General features: G+C 38.1%; 5 long non-coding RNA genes across 5 annotated transcripts; 2 read left to right on the top strand and 3 right to left on the bottom strand.

The window, feature by feature from the left end:
- The first annotated feature begins 974 nt into the window (after window positions 1-974).
- Window positions 975-2,321, top strand: LOC144031682 (uncharacterized). Its single transcript, XR_013287582.1, has 3 exons — window positions 975-1,353; window positions 1,797-2,047; window positions 2,239-2,321. It is a non-coding gene; the product is annotated as an uncharacterized LOC144031682 (long non-coding RNA).
- Window position 2,322: 1 nt separating this feature from the next.
- Window positions 2,323-3,236, top strand: LOC144031680 (uncharacterized). The gene is made up of 3 exons (XR_013287580.1): window positions 2,323-2,410; window positions 2,800-2,948; window positions 3,051-3,236. It is a non-coding gene; the product is annotated as an uncharacterized LOC144031680 (long non-coding RNA).
- Window positions 3,090-4,148, bottom strand: LOC144031681 (uncharacterized). The gene is made up of 3 exons (XR_013287581.1): window positions 4,073-4,148; window positions 3,605-3,714; window positions 3,090-3,538 (listed from the first exon to the last, which is right to left on the bottom strand). It is a non-coding gene; the product is annotated as an uncharacterized LOC144031681 (long non-coding RNA).
- A 4,316-nt stretch (window positions 4,149-8,464) lies between these two features.
- On the bottom strand, window positions 8,465-9,083 carry LOC144031323 (uncharacterized). The gene is made up of 4 exons (XR_013287495.1): window positions 8,890-9,083; window positions 8,708-8,754; window positions 8,567-8,617; window positions 8,465-8,498 (listed from the first exon to the last, which is right to left on the bottom strand). It is a non-coding gene; the product is annotated as an uncharacterized LOC144031323 (long non-coding RNA).
- Window positions 9,084-17,262: 8,179 nt separating this feature from the next.
- LOC144032252 (uncharacterized) lies at window positions 17,263-19,481 on the bottom strand. Its single transcript, XR_013287735.1, has 2 exons — window positions 19,234-19,481; window positions 17,263-17,579 (listed from the first exon to the last, which is right to left on the bottom strand). It is a non-coding gene; the product is annotated as an uncharacterized LOC144032252 (long non-coding RNA).
- Window positions 19,482-19,829: the final 348 nt, after the last annotated feature.

The raw sequence follows: 19,829 nt of genomic DNA, 5'->3' as shown, positions 1-19,829 counted from the left end.
TTTTACTATAACAAGTAAAGCATAATAATTTAAGTGTACCGGACTAAACCAAGCTACATTTTGGCCACAAAGCATTTGCTATTTCGCCCATACGAAAATATAAACAGCATTGTTAGTCCATAATTTCCATTTTAAAATAAAGAGTAAGATTTACCATTCTGTGTTCTGGAGCCTGCCGACTACCTCGGCAGTTTGAAACTGGTTACGGCCACCTTGATTGTACGCAGACGACCTGGCACATTTGCCCCAGCACCTTCATCAAGAAAACACTCAAACCGATACAGCTGGATACATTCCTGGGCTGAAATATCTTCGTCTGAAGACTGCTTGTAGTTGGGAACGTCAGTTCAGTGCCTCCAATGCTTCGTTGGATCTATTTCTTGTTAGATTTCTTGTTAATACACTGGAAAAAATGCTGATCTAAAAATGAGTAAAAAAAATAATAAAACAAGCTATTTTTGCTTGAATTAAGCAAAAAAAAAAAACTGCCAATGGAACAAGTGAAAATTGTCTTACTAAGATTTCTTGAAATAAGACATAATTCCTAAGACTGATAGGACTTAAAATGTCTTAAAATGAGCTTTAATAACTCAAGTTTTAGTTGGGTAGTCATATTTTTCTGTCTTATAATAAGGTTGTAATGCTTGAAAGTAGTATTTTCTCCTGAAAGCCAGCATGAATTTTGGTACCATTCTGATCATTTCAAGTATATTTCACTTATTTTAAGTCGTATATGTGAGCAATTGTTCTAGATTTAAGAAAGTTATCTACTTGAAGTAAGATTAGAAAAAGGTATTTTGAGACACAATTATCTTAAAGTTAGGAAAACAGAATACTATTTAAGGGTTTTTGAGTCATAATTACAAGTAATACTATTCTCAATTTAAAGACCAAATGTGAAGTAAGGTTGGCCAACCATGTTTTTGAGTAATACCAATGGCTAAACCATTGTAAGCATATTTTCGGTATTTTTTTTGACGCAACCCTTTCAGGTTCTTAGTTTAACCCATAGCAACGCCCTTGACAACGAAAATGCTTTTCTTCGACAATCTTCGGAAATTTTCGGAAATGACGTCACACCGGGAAGTCGCGAGAGAAGTCGGCCATTGAACTGCATTGTTTGCATTGCTACTCGGTAAGATGACCCGGCGATGTGTGGTGATGTATTGTTCTCAAGCTAAAGAAAAGTTGTATGAGTGGCCAAAAGATAACAGGGCACGTAAATGGTCAACTTTCATTCGCACGAAGCGAATGAATTTCACGCCATCGTCGAGGAGTGTTCTCTGTTACAAACACTTCGAAGATGCCTGCTTCCTCAACCGGTCTGCTTATGATAATGGATTTGCAAAAAAAGTAAGTATGATAACAATTATTTAGAAAAAAACGTGGAATTTATGGATAGATCACTGATGACTTTGACAAAGCAGAGCTTCCAACAGTTGTGGAATGAACAGTAGAAACTAGCGACGTGAACCGAAAGCTAACGTCTCGGTGCTATTCATATCAACGATGAGTAATAATGGCAGTGAGACAAATTGTTCTGAAAGTAAATTTCAATAGGTTGGCAGCATTGCTTTGTTGATCAAAGAACATGACACGTCCATTTGAAAAACTTCCAATCATATGTCAATCTTACTGCATTTTATGAGTCATTAAATAATTAAATATTTGGTAAGGCAGGGTTAGATGAAATGTGATAGTTGTTTTTTATTTTTTTTTATTTTTTATTTTTGCCGGTAGGTTTTATAGGTTTTATGAGCGACGCATATTTTTAGTGTCACCTTATGTTTCTGCAGGTTATTGCTCAATACAACTGCTGTCCCAACAATTCACCTGCCTCCACAAGACCAGCAGCAGATTCAAAATCCACCTGCCCAGCGTGCAGCAGCAGCTAACCGAGAAAGGAAGCGAGCCGTAGCTGAGGCTATCACCTCTGCAGCTGCCTCTGAACAAGAAATGGCTGATTACGAGGGTCAGTTATTGCAGGATCAATCCTGTTCAAACAGCCAAGATGATGAAGTTATGCCACCACATAGTGTGGATAAAAGTAAGTTAGGCGGAGTTGTTTTTGTCACTATGTACTTACCAGGTATTATTTATATTTTTATTCTTAGAGTTGTTGCTAGTTTAACCTGAAAATATAAATATTGTCATACCTTGTATCTGTAGAACAACCAAACATCTGTCACACGCCAACTAACATTTATAACAAACTAAGGAAATTAAATTCATTTGAAGGTACTGAAGTCAATGTCGCAGTGGTGGAACTCCTGACAAATACCATGTTTGTCAACGATGTCATGAAGATGTCTCACCTCGGATAGACCAGTGGTGTGTAAGCTTTTCACAGTGTGGTGAATCACTTTGCCCCAAAGATGTACAACTTCTCGTACAAAGGAATGAAAAGCAGGTGCGTTTAAGAAAACTTTGATATGTATGAAATGGAGACTATAGTGGTGATGAGGGGGGAAAGTAACGTAATGAAGCACTTGCTTTGAGGCTCCTCTAGATGGTGCTCATGGCTTAAACATAACAGCTAGTGCAATGGAAATTTATTAAATTTCCACTGCATCTGTTCAACCAAAAATGCCATCTCAAAGAATCGAAAAAAAACATATATATATATATATATATATATACACATATATATATATATATATATATATATAATGTGCTTCTTCAAGTGTGATTTGTCCATGACTAGTAGAACATAAGGATGAAATGTAGAACTTAGAGATATAAAGCTATTTCATCACAATGTGACAATTTCTTTATAAGGCAATTTTTGTTCAATTCCAGAATCATTCTCGCTGCTATGCATTATAATGAAAATGCTGGGAGACCACAGAAAGTGACGAAGGAAGGAATACACTCCTACTGCATCGTTTATCCCAAATATAAGAGTGGTGGCTATTCTCTGAGAAAGATATTGGTGGATGAAACTTATGGTAAGTTATGAAACAAAAACAATTCCAGGCAGATGCATTACTGAGTGTAACCCATATGTCACCCAAATATTTATCATCCCAATTTTTTTTTTTTTTTTGTAGACTATGTGAATGACTGCCTTTCAGAGGCGATGAAAGTGATTGACGTTCCAAATAAGTACAAAACCGAATGATGTGGTAGTCGAGCCACAATTTCTTACAGCAGCAGTGAACAGACCGGACAAGTCAAATGTTATTGCTGAGCACCATACGAGATTCCTCAGGAAATAAAGAATCATATTCCTTGTATTAAGTTGTCCTCATTTGTTTATTCTTATTATGATGCAACCAGTACAAATCACAGTTCTGGAACATTTCTCTGTGAAACACGAAACCCTTTGAATACAGCTGACTCCTCTTCTCCTGGTGGTGGAAAATGTGCCCTGATACAAGACATTGCAACATGCTGGGAGCAGAACACGGTTGTCCAGACCAAGAAACTTCCAGCACCAGCGCACCAATTGTCTGTCGGCAATATGTCTATACTTGGCATCCTGTGGCCCATCAAATGCCTTGCCTTTGTACTGCTGCTTGTAGGTCATCCATGCCACCTATAATCCATATGGGTTCAGGCACACAGCATTGAATCCAGGATGATCAGTGATGCAGTCCAGTACCTGATTGAAGTGTTCCTCTCCTTGTAGACGTAGTCACTACTTCTTGAATTTCATGGCAGCAAACACATTCTACAGCTGTAGGCATTTGCTGGCAATTACCACAAGTACGCCTGAAATTTATATAAAAAAAAAAAAGTAAAATACTGAGCGATGACACCATGAGCAGAAATGTTATTGAACAAGTGTATTGCTATACCAATCAGCCAATAATTCTGTTTATGAAAACATTTGTTTCAAAATATACAAGTACGTGGACGGAATCATGTACAAAAGTAAGAAATAGTCATTGATAAATCTCTCAAGTACAAGTAAAAAAAATAAAAATTGCTGAAAAGAATACTCAAGTACTGAGTAACTGCTTTAAAAACATTTTATTTTAAACATTTTTATTTATTTATTTTTAAATGTCATCAGACAAAAATATAAAATTATGTGGAAAAAATACCACTGCCTATATATATATCTTACCCATCTTGTAATTTCGACGGGTCTTGTCTCCATTCCATGTCAGGTGTCTGGGCGCATTATCAGCATCCTGATTAGCATCTGGCTCGTACATGTAAGGTCCAACGTATAAAATACCAACCTCCTCCTCTTCCTCCAACTCTTTAAAAACTTGGTTCTCCTCATTTTCGCTCAACCTATCGCTGACATCGCTGTCTGAATCGACGTTTGAGTGGCTTTGTATAGCGTCTGTATGGAGCGCTGCCATCGCTGTTCCCGGTGTGACGTATCACTTCCGGGTTTGTCGCCCGCCAGGCTCGAACTTCGGAAAAGCGATTATTTCGTCAAATATATAACATATAAATTATTTTTTCATACTTTATTTGTTGGACAGTGTTTCAATGCTTCAATTGTGACCCTATATGGTATTTTATGAAATTACTTCACATTTGGCCTTTAAGACATTATCAGCTTCAAATCATGACAGTAAGTTCTCAATATAAGACATTACCAGCTCCTAATAAGGTAAAGAAGTGAGACTTAGTCTCATATTTAATATTTATTAAAAAGGCACCGTTTCCAGGTTAATGCACATTTCCACTGGCATGCATTTTTGTAGGGCGAAAGCTACATATATCATAACAGAAATATTTTCCAAACATATACAATGTATACACAAAAATATATATATATAAACCACATAAACAATTGCTCTGCTCGTAACATTTGCCTTAAGTGCTTAAAACTTAAGCGGTCTCACAAACTGAACATCAGATCAATTATCCATCATTATGTGTTGATAGCAACCTCAGGGAAAAAGGGGGAGCCATTTTGCATCCCACACGCCTACTGGCCAACAAAAGCCTTCCACTCAGCCATGCTTTTTTTGCGTAAGATGATGTAAGATCTCTCTCATGAATGTTGTCCACTGTTTGTATGAGTGACAGCGGAGTGGCGACACACTTAGGGTATGTCAGATGTAGGGTGTATAGTGTGCCATCAGTTATAAAACACCTTTAGTGACCTTGTGTTTGGGAAATGCAGTTGAGGGCACATCTCCTACAGCTCGAAGACATTTGGACGAGCCAACAATCAGTACTGGGCAAGTGAGAGGGCGCTTCCTCAAGTAGGAATTGGGGTCTTGGTTTTCCTAAAACACATAAGACATCCTTCTGTCAGAATAATGGTTATATTTCTCTGGAACCTTGGCCCTACGGTAAATAGGTTGGGTGCAATCAAATACTAAATGTTACTTTGTAGAGAAAGCACTATCTTAATAAAAGGATACTTGACTCATTGAACAATTTTCAGCAGTGAAAAGTTAATATTTTGTCCAAAATGAATTTGATAACTTCATTATTTTTCACGTACAATTAGTACCTTTAAAAAGTATTTTTTTTTCTACTTGTTGTCGATGATGGCATCACCTGTGCTGCGGAAGTAGGTTAAGGCCAATGGCTCACCTGTTTTCTGGGTTTGGTCAGTAAATTGACCCATGATTGGTTGTTACCTACTTCTTCAGCACAGGTGATGTCATCATCAGTCGACAGGAAGTAGAAAAAAAATACTTTTTAAAAAGGTACTATTGTTGAATTTGAGGATGGTCGGAAGTCGGACTTTTCCGAGTTTAAACCAGGAGGTGTGTACCGGGACGCTCCGTTGAACTCGGAAATTCCACTTGCGAATTCGGAAAAAAAAAAAAAGAAAGACCCCGAATTCTGAAGTACTATAAGTGACGTCACTACAACGGTTTCCCCTTTGGAAATGCAGACCGTAAATGGTAAAACACAATTTACTCGAGTATAAAACTAGATATCTTTCTTTATTCATAAATATTCAACATAACTTCATGTAACGCAACGTACATGACAGTATGCCGCTATTTCCCTGCACAAAATTATACAAATTATACGCAAGTTTGCTGGAGGTCAAAAATTTGTTTTAAGAACCAAAATAAAAAACAATTTAACTCTATCCAACACTTTGGTTGTTTACTTTCGCTTCAAACACTTTCAGGTCGGAACTGGGGAAAACCAACTGATATATCCGACTTCCGACCATCCTCGAATGTAGCAGAATTACACATGAAAAATAATGAAGTTGCTACATTAATTATAGACAAAATATTAACTTTTTACTGCTGAAAATGGCTCAATGAATCAAGTATCCCTTTAACTTTTTAACCAAACAGAATGCAAAAGAAAAGGAAGAAAAAGCATATAAATACTCAGTTGAAGAAAGCAGAAGATACACCTTCAGTTAGCTTACATTTAAAAAAAATAAAGTCAATATATGGCCCCGAATATTTTGCATTGCTCACCTCAACGGCATGCGCCACAGCCTTTCTTAGTTGGAGCAGAAACGGAGCTAGGGGACCAGTGATGGCAACACACTCAAAATTTCAACTGCCTCTTGAACTGTTGGAATAGAAAAAAAAGATTCAGTGTTTAATAATAAAGTTAAAGCGTTAACTAATCAATCAATGACAAAAAATATCGCATTAATATTGTCTTTTTTTTAATCAGGGCCTTTTTTTTTTCCTTTTCAAATTATGCAAGTAATTAACTGATTAGAAAAAGTGGATGATGAGCATGTACAGTGGATAAATTTTTTTTGAAGGCATCCTTATAACATTAAATGCCAAAACAAGTGCTCTTTAAATTTGGTGGGCAGAAAAATGTTGATTTAAAAAAAGCCTTTTAATTAAGTGATTAATCATGATTAATCAAAATTCTAAGATGTGGTTAATCTGATTTAAAAATGTAATCATTTGAAAGTTCTAGTATTTAAGTACTCAAACAAACTGTACCATTCTGAGGAAAATGTCTCCATCTTTAGCTTGCCCCCAAATAGGCGGATAACATCAACCTAATAATAAAATATCAGTGATGCTTCACCCAGTTAGAATAGAGAATTGAGTTTTGAGAGGAGTTAAGGAGGGCAGCGAAAAGAGATTGGGGGAGGGGGGGTAATTGACGAGACACAAGTACATGAATTCAACTATAGAGGACCAAAAATGCCCAAATAATAAAAAGTGAAAATAAATATGGATAAAAATAAAATACAAGGCAAGGCAAGGCAAGTTTATTTGTATAGTACATTTCATACACAAGGCAACTCAATGTGCTTTACACAAGGAAAGACAACACATAAGCATCAAGAAACAATAGTTAACATTCAGAGGAAGAAAAATAAATGAAAGGTTACAAAATTTTCTAAAAAGAACATACAATAAAACATTTAACATAAGGAAGTTTAAAATAATAAAAAAACACTTAATTAAAGCTGTTTAAAAGTCCCTAATCAAAGGTATAAGAAAAAAGCAAAGTTTTTAACCTGGATTTAAAAGCATTTACACTCGGGGCTGACTTCACTTCTGTTGGAAGCCTATTCCATCTGTGTGCAGCATAATAGCTAAATGCAGCTTCACCATGTTTGCTTCGAACTCTGGGTTCCACTAGTTGGCCCAAGTCTGTAGATCTCAGAGCCCTGCTGGGTTTGTACTCAAGCAGCATTTCTTGGATATATTCAGGACCCAAACCATTTAGTGATTTATAGACCAGTAGCAGAACTTTAAAATCGATTCTACAGCTGACTTGGAGCCAGTGTAAATCCTTAACTCTTTGACTGCCAGCCATTTTCGGAAAAGGTAACCCCATAGTGCCAGCTGATTTACAGAATTTTACCGATCTTTCAAGCTCCACAGAAAATGTTGTGTTAGGACTATGGAAACGCGGATAGGCTACTACCAAATGAAAGATTGAAGTCTCATCTTTCATCTAAAAAAAAAAAAAAAAAGTTTGTTTCTACCTTATTCGGATTCTTCAGTAATCAACAATAGAAAACAGCTTCGTTTCACCCAAATCCTCTATTTTCTTCCAAAATACGGAGAAATCAAGCTTTTTGTGAAACGATGTTATTTCATGCACTCTAGTGAATTTGGCACTTTTTTTTTTTGCATGAGTGATTCTACAAACACCTAAACTTCTATAAAACACTACCCCAACAATAAAAAATGTTTTTTGATTGCAAAATAACAGTTTATTTACATGCAACAGTAGCAATCCGAACAAACAATTTAGAAAACTCTTTGCAAACTATTTACACGTGCGCAACAGTTTTTGTCAGTCTGCTTCTGCATGGACTGATTTGCGTAGAGGTTGGTATGATGAACGATGTGCTGGAGAAGTTAATCCGTGATGAAGAGCTCCAGGATGTCAGCTGGCAGGTGGGAATTCAGCTCTGCTGCAGCATCCCTTGGTCCTGGTTTTGCAGCAAAGGGGAAGATGGTTGGCTGCCAGCCGAATTCATCAACTTCACGCCAGCCAGAATCTTTGGGATCTGCAAATATACATTTCAATATCATATTATTTTAGAGCAGTGTGATGCAATGTGCGTGTGTGTGCATATGTTTACCTTTTTTTCTTGGGTGTATTGGTTGATGCACATTCTGTAAATTATAGAAGATGTTTACCATCAAATATTTTATTAGTGCCGTGGAGAATCTTTTCTTTTTACCTTTGTTCTGCTCACTGTGAGAAGGGTCACTTTGGGCCCTATGAGTAGGAGCTGAAAGAAACATATACAATTACAATACAATCGAAAGACTTTCCTTTTATTGTTGCGGTGTATTGAAAACGTTTTTTTTTTTTTTTTTACCTTTCTTTGTCGTAGAACCAGCGGTCGGACGTTGCTGTGAGCACGATCTATAAAATATACATTCACGTTTGTATAGGTAATAGATGTTTTAGTGTATATCAGCACATTTACACACACTGCTAGCAGATCGCCCGAAAAGGAAAGTAATCTTACTAGCAATCTCTTAGCATGTTAGCGCTTACCTTCACGTTCTTTGGAAGACTGTCCAAGACTGTCTTGCATCGGACCCATAGTAGTCGTCATCGTCCGATGAAACGTCATCTGTGCAGATGTGCTCGGTTGTGCACCACTTTTCTCCGGTGTTAGCATCGCTAGCCGGTGGGGCCTTAGGACGTTATTAGCATCGCTAGCCGGTGGGGCCTTAGGACGTGGTCGAAACGGCCGCGTCACTGCTTCAACTATGACTTAACCCCGTCATCACTGTGCTCTTGAGCACTGGTCGATGCTTTTGAGCTTTGAAAATAAGGATCAAGCGGCTGCTTGCCATCTGTAGCCTTTTTTGACTCCCTTAGCCAAGTTAGCTATTCTCTCCCCCTCAACACTCTAGCTCAGCCTCTCTTCTTCTACTGTTGTCTCCTACCCGATCTTGTCCAAAAGACTCATCACAGTGGCCAGGAATACCCATTATAGTAACCCGATCGGCTTGATACTTAGAGCACAGCTGCCCAAGGCCTTCCTCCACCCGTTTCCATAAAAAAACATAGTAGACGTCAATTGACGTCTATGGCGGCCTATCCTAGGATTATACTGAACGTTTTTAAACGTTTATGGCGGTCAAAGAGTTAAGTACTGGAGTAATATGTTCTGATCTCTTTGTTTTGGTCAGAACTCGAGCTGCAGCGTTCTGAATGAGCTGCAATTGTCTCATGTTCTTTTGAGAGAGTCCAGTCAGAAGACCGTTACAGTAATCTAGTCTGCTGGAGATAAAAGCATGGATAAGCTTCTCTTGGTCTGCTTGAAGCATGCAGTCCTTCAGTCTGGATATGTTTTTCAGCTGGTAAAAGGCTGTTTTAGTGATGAATTTAATATGATTGCTGAAGGTCAGGTCTGAGTCTATTAGTACCCCAAGATTGCGATCTTGGTCTTTAGTTTCTAAAGACAGTGACTCAAGATGTTTTTTAACAGCAATCCTCTTTTCTTTATTGCCGAAAACAATGAGCTCCGTTTTGTTTTCATTCAGCTGAAGGAAATTTTGGTTCATCCAGTTGTTAACTTGCTCTAAAGAATGACACAATACGTTAATAGAACTGCTGTCATTTGGGGACATTGATAAATACAATTGTGTGTCATCTGCATAACTATGGTAGTCAACATCGGCGTTCTGAAGCATTTGACCCAAAGGTAACATATACAGACTGAACAACAGGGGTCCAAGGACTGACCCTTGAGGGACCCCACATGTCATGGCCTTTCGATCAGATTCAAAATTTCCAATGGTCACAAAGTAACTCCTTTCCTCCAAATAGGACCTGAACCATTTAAGGACTGTTCCATTTAATCCCACCCAAGTTTCCAGCCTGTCTAACAGTATATTATGATCAATCGTGTCAAATGCTGCACTGAGGTCCAACAAGACGAGCAATGATACCTTCCCTGCATCAGTGTTCAATCTTATATCATTCAGTACTTTAATCAGAGCTGTTTCTGTACTGTGATTAGGTCGTAAACCTGACTGGAATTTATCCAAAAGTCCGTTTAAGCTCAAGAAATTGCTGAGTTGATTAAAAACCACTTTTTCAACTATTTTAGTTACGAAGGGAAGGTTTGCGATTGGTCTATAATTTTGCTAGCAGGGAGACATCCAGTGTTCTCTTTTTTAGAATGGGCATGACGGCGGCTACTTTCAGACATTTAGAAAGCTCACCTGATTGAAGTGAGCAATTAATTATTTGTTGTAAATCGATCTGAATAGATTTCACAATGGTTTTGAAAAAGCCAGATGGTATTGAGTCAAGACAGCTCGTGGAAGGTTTCAATTGCTCAACCAAGTCTACTACAGTATTTTGATCCACTGAGTCAAATTCTGTCATGGTAATTAAATTATTCCTAGGTGATTTTAATTGCTGCATCATTTTGTTATTTTGCTGGTTTGTCACATTGTTTGACCTGATGGCTTGTACTTTTTCACTAAAGTAGCAGGCAAATTCATTGCATTTATCTGTTGAGAGGAGTTCTGGCGCTGTTTGATTTGGGGGATTTGTAAGTTTGTCAACCACGGCAAATAGAGTGCGTGTATTGTTGAGGTTCCTACTAATAATTTCAGAAAAGTGTTGTTGTCTAGCTATTACTAACTCTTGGTTAAAATGACAAAGACATTGTCTGTACAGGTCAAAATGAACTTGGAGTTTAGTTTTTCTCCACTTTCGCTCTGCTTTTCTGCATTTAGATTTCAAAGTCATTACGTTGGTAGCATACCTCCAAGGTGTTTTAGTTCGGGATGAAATGGTCTTAGTTTTAATCGGAGCAACAGCATCCAAAACATTTGAGATTTTTGAGGTGAATTCATCCAGAAGTTCATCAACGGTCTCTGCATTTACAGTTGGTGATGCAGCCATTAATTCCATAAACATGTTGCTTGTATTCTCATTTATGTACCTTTTTTTAATAGAGACAGTAGTTGTTTGAGCTTCTGGGATTGTTTGTAATTCAAAAAACACACAGGAATGATCTGAAATAGCCAGATCTTTCACCTCAACAGATAAAATGTCAACACCTTTAGAGATGACGAGATCAAGAATGTGACCTTGATTGTGTGTTGGACCTTTTACATGTTGTGAGAGACCAAAAATATCAAGTATATTACAAAATTCTTTGGTATTTTTATCCAAGTTGTTGTCAACATGAATGTTAAAGTCTCCAGTTAAGACCAGATAGTCATAGTCGGTACAAATTACTGACAGCATTTCTTCAAATTCCTCCATGAATCTGCCTTTTTGTTTTGGAGGTCTATAAATTATGACAATGACGATGTTTGGTTCACCTTTTACCAAAAGACTAAGATATTCAAATGAATTAAAGCCTCCCAATGAAATTTCTTTACACTGAAATAGAGATTTAAAAATGGCAGCAAGTCCACCGCCTTTTTTGCCATTACGACATTTGTTCATGAAACTAAAATTTGTTGGTGTTGCCTCATTGAGAACAGTGTTGCAGGAACCTTCTGTTAGCCATGTTTCACTGAGGAGAAATAAGTCAAGATCATGTCATAATAATGTCATGAATCAACAATGATTTGTTGACTAGTGATCTTGTATTTAGTAGCGCTAGTCTCACAGTGGTAATCGGAGACGCTGGTTTAGTCAGAGGTTGACAAGCTATACTGACTAGGTTTGTAGCTTCTGACTTATTTCTTCTCATTTCTTTTGCCAACTTTCTATTTCTTGTAATCACAGGAACGCCACAAGCTTCCTTGGGTCCTGACTTATTCTGGGAACACACATTTTTTATATTGTATATGTAGTCTGGACCCAAAGCATATCAGACCGAGCTGTAGTTGAGATTCTCCATCGCCAAAGATGGAGGTCGGCGGGTGGGGAGCTGTATGCTGAGGCTTGGTGGAGTCAGACAATTAGTAGATAGCTGAATGTGGCGTCTTGGGGGGAGCATGGGCGAACCGTCATCAGCAGGCAGCTGCCTGGAGAGACTTTTATTTAGCTGTATGGAGAGATTGACCAGATTGCTCAACCTGTTGGTGAGACTTGCTTGCGAGTCAGTCATCGGGTCATTCGGGGGCGGTGCACAGCGCGGGGGTGCATCCGGCAGTGAATCCGGTAGTGGCGCTGTCTGGCAGATGTCGCTTGGGGGCGATGAACAGCGCAGGGGCGCATCTGGTAGTGAAACTGGTGGTGGTAGTGGTGGTCGTGGTGGTGTTTGGCAGGTGTCGTTCGGGAGCAGGGGAGCTGGATGTTTGGTGTTTGGAGTGTGGGCAGATGAGGACAAATCAATCTGTTCTGTTCTGAAGGGCAGGGAGTGCAAGATAGTGAGCCACCCTCACCAGATCCTCTTCTTATCGGTTGTTGTGTTTCATGTCCTTTGTTTTGGGAACATAGCGTCCAGTGACGCACACTATGGAAGATGTTGGCTATCAGTAATCTGACTCCCTGCTTATTGAGATAAATCCCATTGCGTTGGAAAAGATGGTGACGTTCACAAAACATAGAAAAATTGTCAATAAAGTTCACTGAGTAAGAAGCACAGATGCTTTTCAGCCATCTCGAGAGTGACATAATCCGACTGAAACGCTCATCACCTGGTCGGACAGTAGGCAGAGGACCACTCAGAAAAACCTCTGCGTTTAGGCATATCATCTTGTGTAGAAGGGTAATAAAGTCTTGCTTCAGTATCTCCGACTGTTTTTTCAACACATCGAATGCTCCTGTGTGAATCACAATCGATCTCACAGTCGGGTAGTCAGTAGCAACCTTGTCGACTTTTTCAGAAATGTCCAGCACCATGTCATTAGCAAAACACAGAACTTTTGTGTTTTTTCTGCTGCACAGACGTTTAACACCAAACAAGGCTTTGTCGCCTATTATCAGTGTTTGTGTCTCAGTAGCTGAACGCATTTGCTGAGAAGGTCCGGTTTCATACCTTTGACTGGTGCTGTGATCCCCCGAGGCTTGCTGGCTCGGCGACAGCACGGCAAACCTGTTTCTCAGTTCGATATCAGTATTTTGTTTCCTTTTTCTTGCTGGTACCAACGTCCAAGACTGATTTCTTGGGGTTGAGGTAGCCTTTTGCATAGGCCGACGTGTTTCCTCAGGCATTAGTTGGCGGTCAGGTCCAGCTGTTGGGCGACGACTCCTCAGTTTTGGCTTTGCTCCCAGCACATTCCACAGAGGGTCAGTGGATGGAGCTAGCTGTTTGTTAGCATGCTCATGACCACCGTTTGGAGACATTGGCAGTGTGGTGTCATTCCACGATTTTCCATTCACCTCCACAAACATTTCAAGGCGGTGCATTCTTGTCTCCAGCACTGCCATCTTCTGAAGAAGTTTGTGGTATTCATCGGTCGAGATGGAAGGCATCATTCGTCCAGCCATGCTGCTAGTCGCGTGCTGATTAGCAGGCCGTGCTCACGTTATCGTGAGGAATTTCCCAAAAAAATGTTGAAAAAAGCGCCCAGCTGGTTGTAACTACCAAACAAAAAGGTAGTACAGCCACATCGAGGCAAATGTCCAGGAAAAATCCCAGAAAAAGAAAGAAAAAAGTAGTTATCAGCTGAAAGAATGCAAAGCAAAGCAGGAGCAGAGCAGATTGCGTCTACACACTAGGCAAGCAGGAAGCAAAAATTAATACAAAAATATATAAATGGCTAAATGAATAAATAAATAAATAAATAAGTAAAACCTATGAAACGGGATTCAAAAACTAAATATAAAAATAAATATGGGAATAAATATAAAAATAAATAAATATAAATAGAATTAAATGTCAATCAAAAAAACGCTCTGCTCTTGTATTCATTTAGTTCATGCTGCAGATGCTGTCAGCATGAAATGCATCATGAAATGTTTTCAAATGAGGGTGCAGTTCTAAGCTTGAGTTGGACACCGCCAGCAATGGATGACTATCTTGTCCACTGTCATGACAACTTGCGACTTCCGAGTTGCTCGACAACTTCATACAAGTTCTTGTAAACAACAAGATCCATTGTTTCTTTCGTGTGTGAGAATTCTCCCTTGCTCTGCAACAAGTAGAGTCCGACAGACTGACATGTTGATCAACCAATAGGTGAATAGTTCCACCCAAGACACACTTAGAACCGCCACTTAGGGCTGCTTATTTATGAAGAAAATCTTAATCTAATATTAATTTGGCAATAATTGCAATCACGATTAAGACAATCATTTGTTTTTGGGTACAAAACGAGAAAATGTTTAAACATGTAAAAAATATTAAGACAAATTTCTCTGATACACTAAACTCGCAAGTTCCTATTGGATGAAACTTTAGTAGTATTTTAAATTTAAAAAAAAAGGGAAAAATAAATACATTTAAATAAGTCAAAATTAGTATTATTTTATTTATTATTATGCCGATTTTGTAATTGTGGAGTGTAGTAATTTAATTATAACAGAATTTCAATTAATTGCACAGCCCTACCGCCACTCATTTGAATAACATTTCATGCTTACGTCTGCACCATGAAATAAATGAGAGCAGAGCGTTTATATACATACATACCCTCAACAATATCTCTATTTCCATTTATATTTATTCTTTTATATTTATTTTTTTGAATTATATTTTTTTATATCTGTTTTAACTTCACTTGTATTTTTTTTATTTTTTTATTTAGGCATTTTTGGTCCTCCATACTTAATCCCTTAACCTCACTGTGATCATGTGATCACAAAAAAAAACACAAAAAAAAACAAAAAAAACAGAAAAGAAGAAAAAAAGTTAACCTTTGTCCACTCCCATTGGTGATTTCAGCATCTTTTTGGACACACCAAAAATCTGCACTCTTTGGCAGGTGACATGCCATCTTCCCTTTAATTCACAGATGAAGTTACAGTTTCTCATGTCCAGAATGCGTCGCAGCTCATCCATCACCTATAAAATATTTTATCAAAATTGATATGAGTAAAAATTGCTTTAGACATGGAAATCCAAATCAAAAACATTGAGTGTCTAGTGCCTTGTATCAATTATGCACAATCAACGATGACTTACATGTCTAGTGTCCTTAAAACAGGATAAGCTTCGAGAATCTTATCAGGTCTGGTCTCCTCACTAATTATATCAGTCAATAAATGATCTTCTGGCTGAAAATTACAAGTCCTAAAGCTGAGAAACATCCTGGTAGTTTATAAGTTTTCTTCTTTTAAACAAAGCCTGTAGCACATTGTAGTGCTTGGCCAAGGTTGCTTGACTGTCCACACCTGCACTGGCACGAGCAGTAATCAAGTTTGCTGTAAAGCACAAAGTGATATATTGACATTAAGATGTTTTCAAATTACAAATAAATGTCATCAATTGACAACCTGTAACTGCATTACAGGTTCTTTTGGCTTTAAAAAAATAAAAATTAAAAAATGGCGGGCTGATGATGGCGGAAGGGGACCCAGGCGCAGTTGAATGACGAGCAACAAAAATAAAATGCCCAAAAATCAGTCACGCTTTGGTTTGGTTTTACAGTACAGCACATATTTTATTTTTATTTTTTTTTTAACTTTTTTTTTCTTGAATTGTTATGAAATTACTCTATCAATGAATTTTTAAATTCTTTTAATTGAATTGTGATGAAATTACTCTATCAATGACTAAAAAAAAAAAACACATATTGAAATTGTACATTTTATTGTAAATGTATGTATAAATTGAGATATAAAATGTGCAATTAATGTGTGATTAATAGTCAGTTAATTATTGAAGTAATGCGATTAATTATGATTACAAATTTTAATCCACTGACACCTCTAGTTCAGATATATAGGCGCTTTCACACCAAAAAGCCCAGGAACTTTGAGTTCATGGTAGAGTCAGTTCCGGGTCCGAAAAACTTGTGAGCGGCCCACGGGTTTGCGTTCACACGGCATGAAAGCAGGCAGGGTAGTTTATTCAAATGAGACTGATGACGTATGTCAGGGGAAGAAAAAAAACAGCACTACCCCGCCTGTCCAGCAAGTGGCGGTACCGGTAAAACTGAATGACAAACAACCAGTGTGACGTTGAAAAACGCGACTTTTGACCCTCCATCGCCATTTGTTATGATACAAGGCATATCATCTTTTCGTTTTCCTTGTCATGTTGTACAGAGTTGTGTTTGCAGCAATTAGAACTTCACGGGAAAGGTTGATGAGAACCATTGGGACCCGCCGTATTACCACATCAAGTTGAGAAATGGGCAGGAGTTGCTCACTTGGAAAGACAGTCAAACCTGCAAGCACGAAGACGTGCACTGGTAAGGTTTAAACACACAATTATACGAAATTTATTTCACATCGGAATTAAGCTGTAACATGTAATGGAGCTCCCCTTGCAAGGTGGAGAACACGAAAAAAAAAAAATGAAGTTACAGAGTGTATTAGTGCCTTAACCACATCGTATGACTGGCGCGTTCAGTTGCACGTCTACTTGCGTGTGTCCCCGCGCGTCGGTCGTTTGTGGATATTTTGTCGTACTTTCTGCCATGAAAAGGGCAATCGCTGGAAACTGGTGTTTCCTGCCGAGTTCTCGTGCAATTCACGGCAAAATAGGGCTTGATGGCGAGTTGCTGTTCACGCTACATGTACGCTGCGTATTTCATAATACCGTTGGACCTGGATGTATTGTTAGTCTGTCTGCATGTTTTTTTTTTTTTTCTGTTAAACACATGATTGACCGATCCAAAGTGTTTTGTTAAATTGTTGTGTTTCTGTTTCAGATTTGCCACTTCTACCAATCTGGGTATGTTCCGCGCAGGGAGTGGAAGAACATCAGAACCTCTGAATGGTGGGACGCTGTAATTATGTTTGCATTACTGTTTGTCAAAAATAAAAACATTAAAAAGAATTCATTGAGCATAAGTTTTTATTCGTGTGGAAAAAAAAACAGAACCACAAAAGTGATATGAAAACAAAAGCATTTATTACTTATGCATTTGGCTTATTTGTGTCCACAAGTCTGTTTAGGACTGCCAGGAAGCCCATTTGGAACTCTCTGTCGTGCCTTTGTTCAACCAGCTCATGTGCCACGTGTTGATCTTCCTTGCGCTCCTCGCTTCTGAGGTCAACTTCCTCCTTGTGCTGCTCGCGTCTGAGTTCAAGGTCCTCCTTGTGCAACTGCATTTCTTCTAAGAACATTGCACTCGTGGACTCCCCCTTCTTTTCATCAAATTGGTGCAGGTATTCCAAAAATAGGTGGTCTCGGTCCCGTGTCCGCTAACCTATAGGGATGTAAATGTACAATGAGTGACAGTAAATACTTTTGATGAGCTTCCAGTTACATGACTTTGAACTTATTGGAACTTGACAAAGGGGCAGGAAACTCTGTTCGAGTGGCGCAGTTTCTGCTTGTGGATGGACCATCCTCGCTTGTACCTTCCTAACGCATCGACTTAAACGGTTTCAACAGATTCGTGCAATGAGTAAGAGTACAGTACAATGATTTAGGTAGGGGTAAAACACGGCACTCACGTTAATGTACTTTCATTTTTCATAGTTACAGAACAGAATATGCCACACTACATTGCCAAATATGGCGGCATGCACTTGAAGCTTTTTTAGGCAATACACACTAGTAAAATTGCAGGAATGTAACTTTTTTTTTCCCCTTTCTCAATGCACCATTATGAGTGAAATGAAAATTGTATATGTGAGTATGAGGATTTATTATTGTGTATGCCTATGAATTTCATGTACATACGTTAATGACAAATGCACGCATGTGTTAAGGTGCAATTGTTTACACAAGCAGGATTTTTCTTACGTTTCAGTTTCCCTAGAACTGTTTATGAGTTTTTTTGTTTTTTTTATGAGTTGTTAGGTGATGAGGCTAACAAGTTAAAACGTTTTAGTTACTGTCAACTTCCGCTTACCCGCAGGACTTAAATCGGGAAATATGTCCTGATCGACTCTCCAATTAAAGGGTTAGAAATTCCCCTTTTCCCTCATCGGCTCTAAGGCGTTAGCGTGAGGAGACGGGAATTAATTAAGCCGATATATCAAAGTGGACTCACCTAGGTTTGTTCACTGTCTTCTTATCATGAGGCCAATCCGTTTTCATCCACCTATCAATCCCGAGTGAATAACCACACAAAGCCCAGGAATATAGTATGAACACCTCACTTACATTGGCAGCTCCACTTTCATAAGTTGTTTGCATTTGTTATTGACCTAGTTATTTAATAATCCTTGTAAGGATCATACGGATTTGTTTCATATCAAGCTGGAGTATTTGACTTTATTAATACAGATGGAAACACTGGTTAGATGTCATTCGAATGCACTTACCTCTTTCCGGACGTCCGTTGCTGTTGTGTCCGTCTCGAAGAAATATAATGCTGACTTACGAAATGATCAAAACGAATGAAAACAAAATCAAATAAAAATAAATAAATAAATGAATAAAAAATAAAAATAAAAAGAATCAAAAATAATAAATTCACACTTGGTTTATAAAGTATTTTATTAGGCCTTATAAAACGACCTCGGACTTATAAAATGTCCGAAAGAAATAAAAATAAAAAGAAAAAGAAACAAATAAAATGATTAATTCACAAATAGTCTTTTAATAATTTTATTGACAATAATGATATAGCGAACATAATTCATAAAAATCACATTTAAAATAAAAACATAAAATCAATAAAGATAGAATAAAATAGGAAACAGGAATCAAAATAATATTTAAACCTTTTTTCAGAGCTTTCTAAGATTGATCATTTCTCAAGAGAACTCAAAACCCGATTCAAAATAAGGCGTTTTTGGTCAAAAATAATTTAAAGATATGGGAGTGGTTAAATGGCTCTCACCCTACACGCGATAAATCTTTCATATCTTCCTCTTAAACACCTTATTAATAAAAATTTTGTACTTTACCCAATCTTTGAAGAATGATTCACCCACGGCAAAGAGTCAAAGTCCTTTCATGAAGAAACCTAAGTCCCACGAAGCCGAGAATCAACCTTCAGCAACACACTCCATACAGATCACATCGCAGGGTGACGAAGAAGAGCCTCGATCATCGCAAGGGACGATCTTTTATAAACTTGGGTGCGTGCCACTGGTTTCATCATGGCGAGTGTGTCCTTCCGCGCTTACGTGGGGATTTCCAGTCTCTTCACATATCAATGCGCAAAACATTTTGGGACTTGTTCTCAGTAAGTCTCCACACAGTTACGTTACAAGCGCGCAAGTCGGGGCTTGATCTTTGCATCAACACACACAGGAAACTGTTGAACCAGGTTGCGCTCTGTGGCTTGCGTAGCTTAGCAACCAGTTCCTGTTTTTCAAACAGGAAATTCAATGTGGGGCTGAAAGCTTCTGTTCTACTTGTAATACATATGTCAATAGTCTTAGCTCTTATTCAACAATCATTATATTAAAATCAACACATCCTATATGTATTAATGTTTTAAACATAACTAAGCAAGCATGAATAACATGTATATACATGACATGTTAATCCCAAATCC

Source organism: Festucalex cinctus, chromosome 12, assembly GCF_051991245.1.
Source record: "Festucalex cinctus isolate MCC-2025b chromosome 12, RoL_Fcin_1.0, whole genome shotgun sequence".
Taxonomy (NCBI): Eukaryota; Metazoa; Chordata; class Actinopteri; order Syngnathiformes; family Syngnathidae; genus Festucalex; species Festucalex cinctus.
This window is presented reverse-complemented; position numbering and strand designations above follow the sequence as displayed.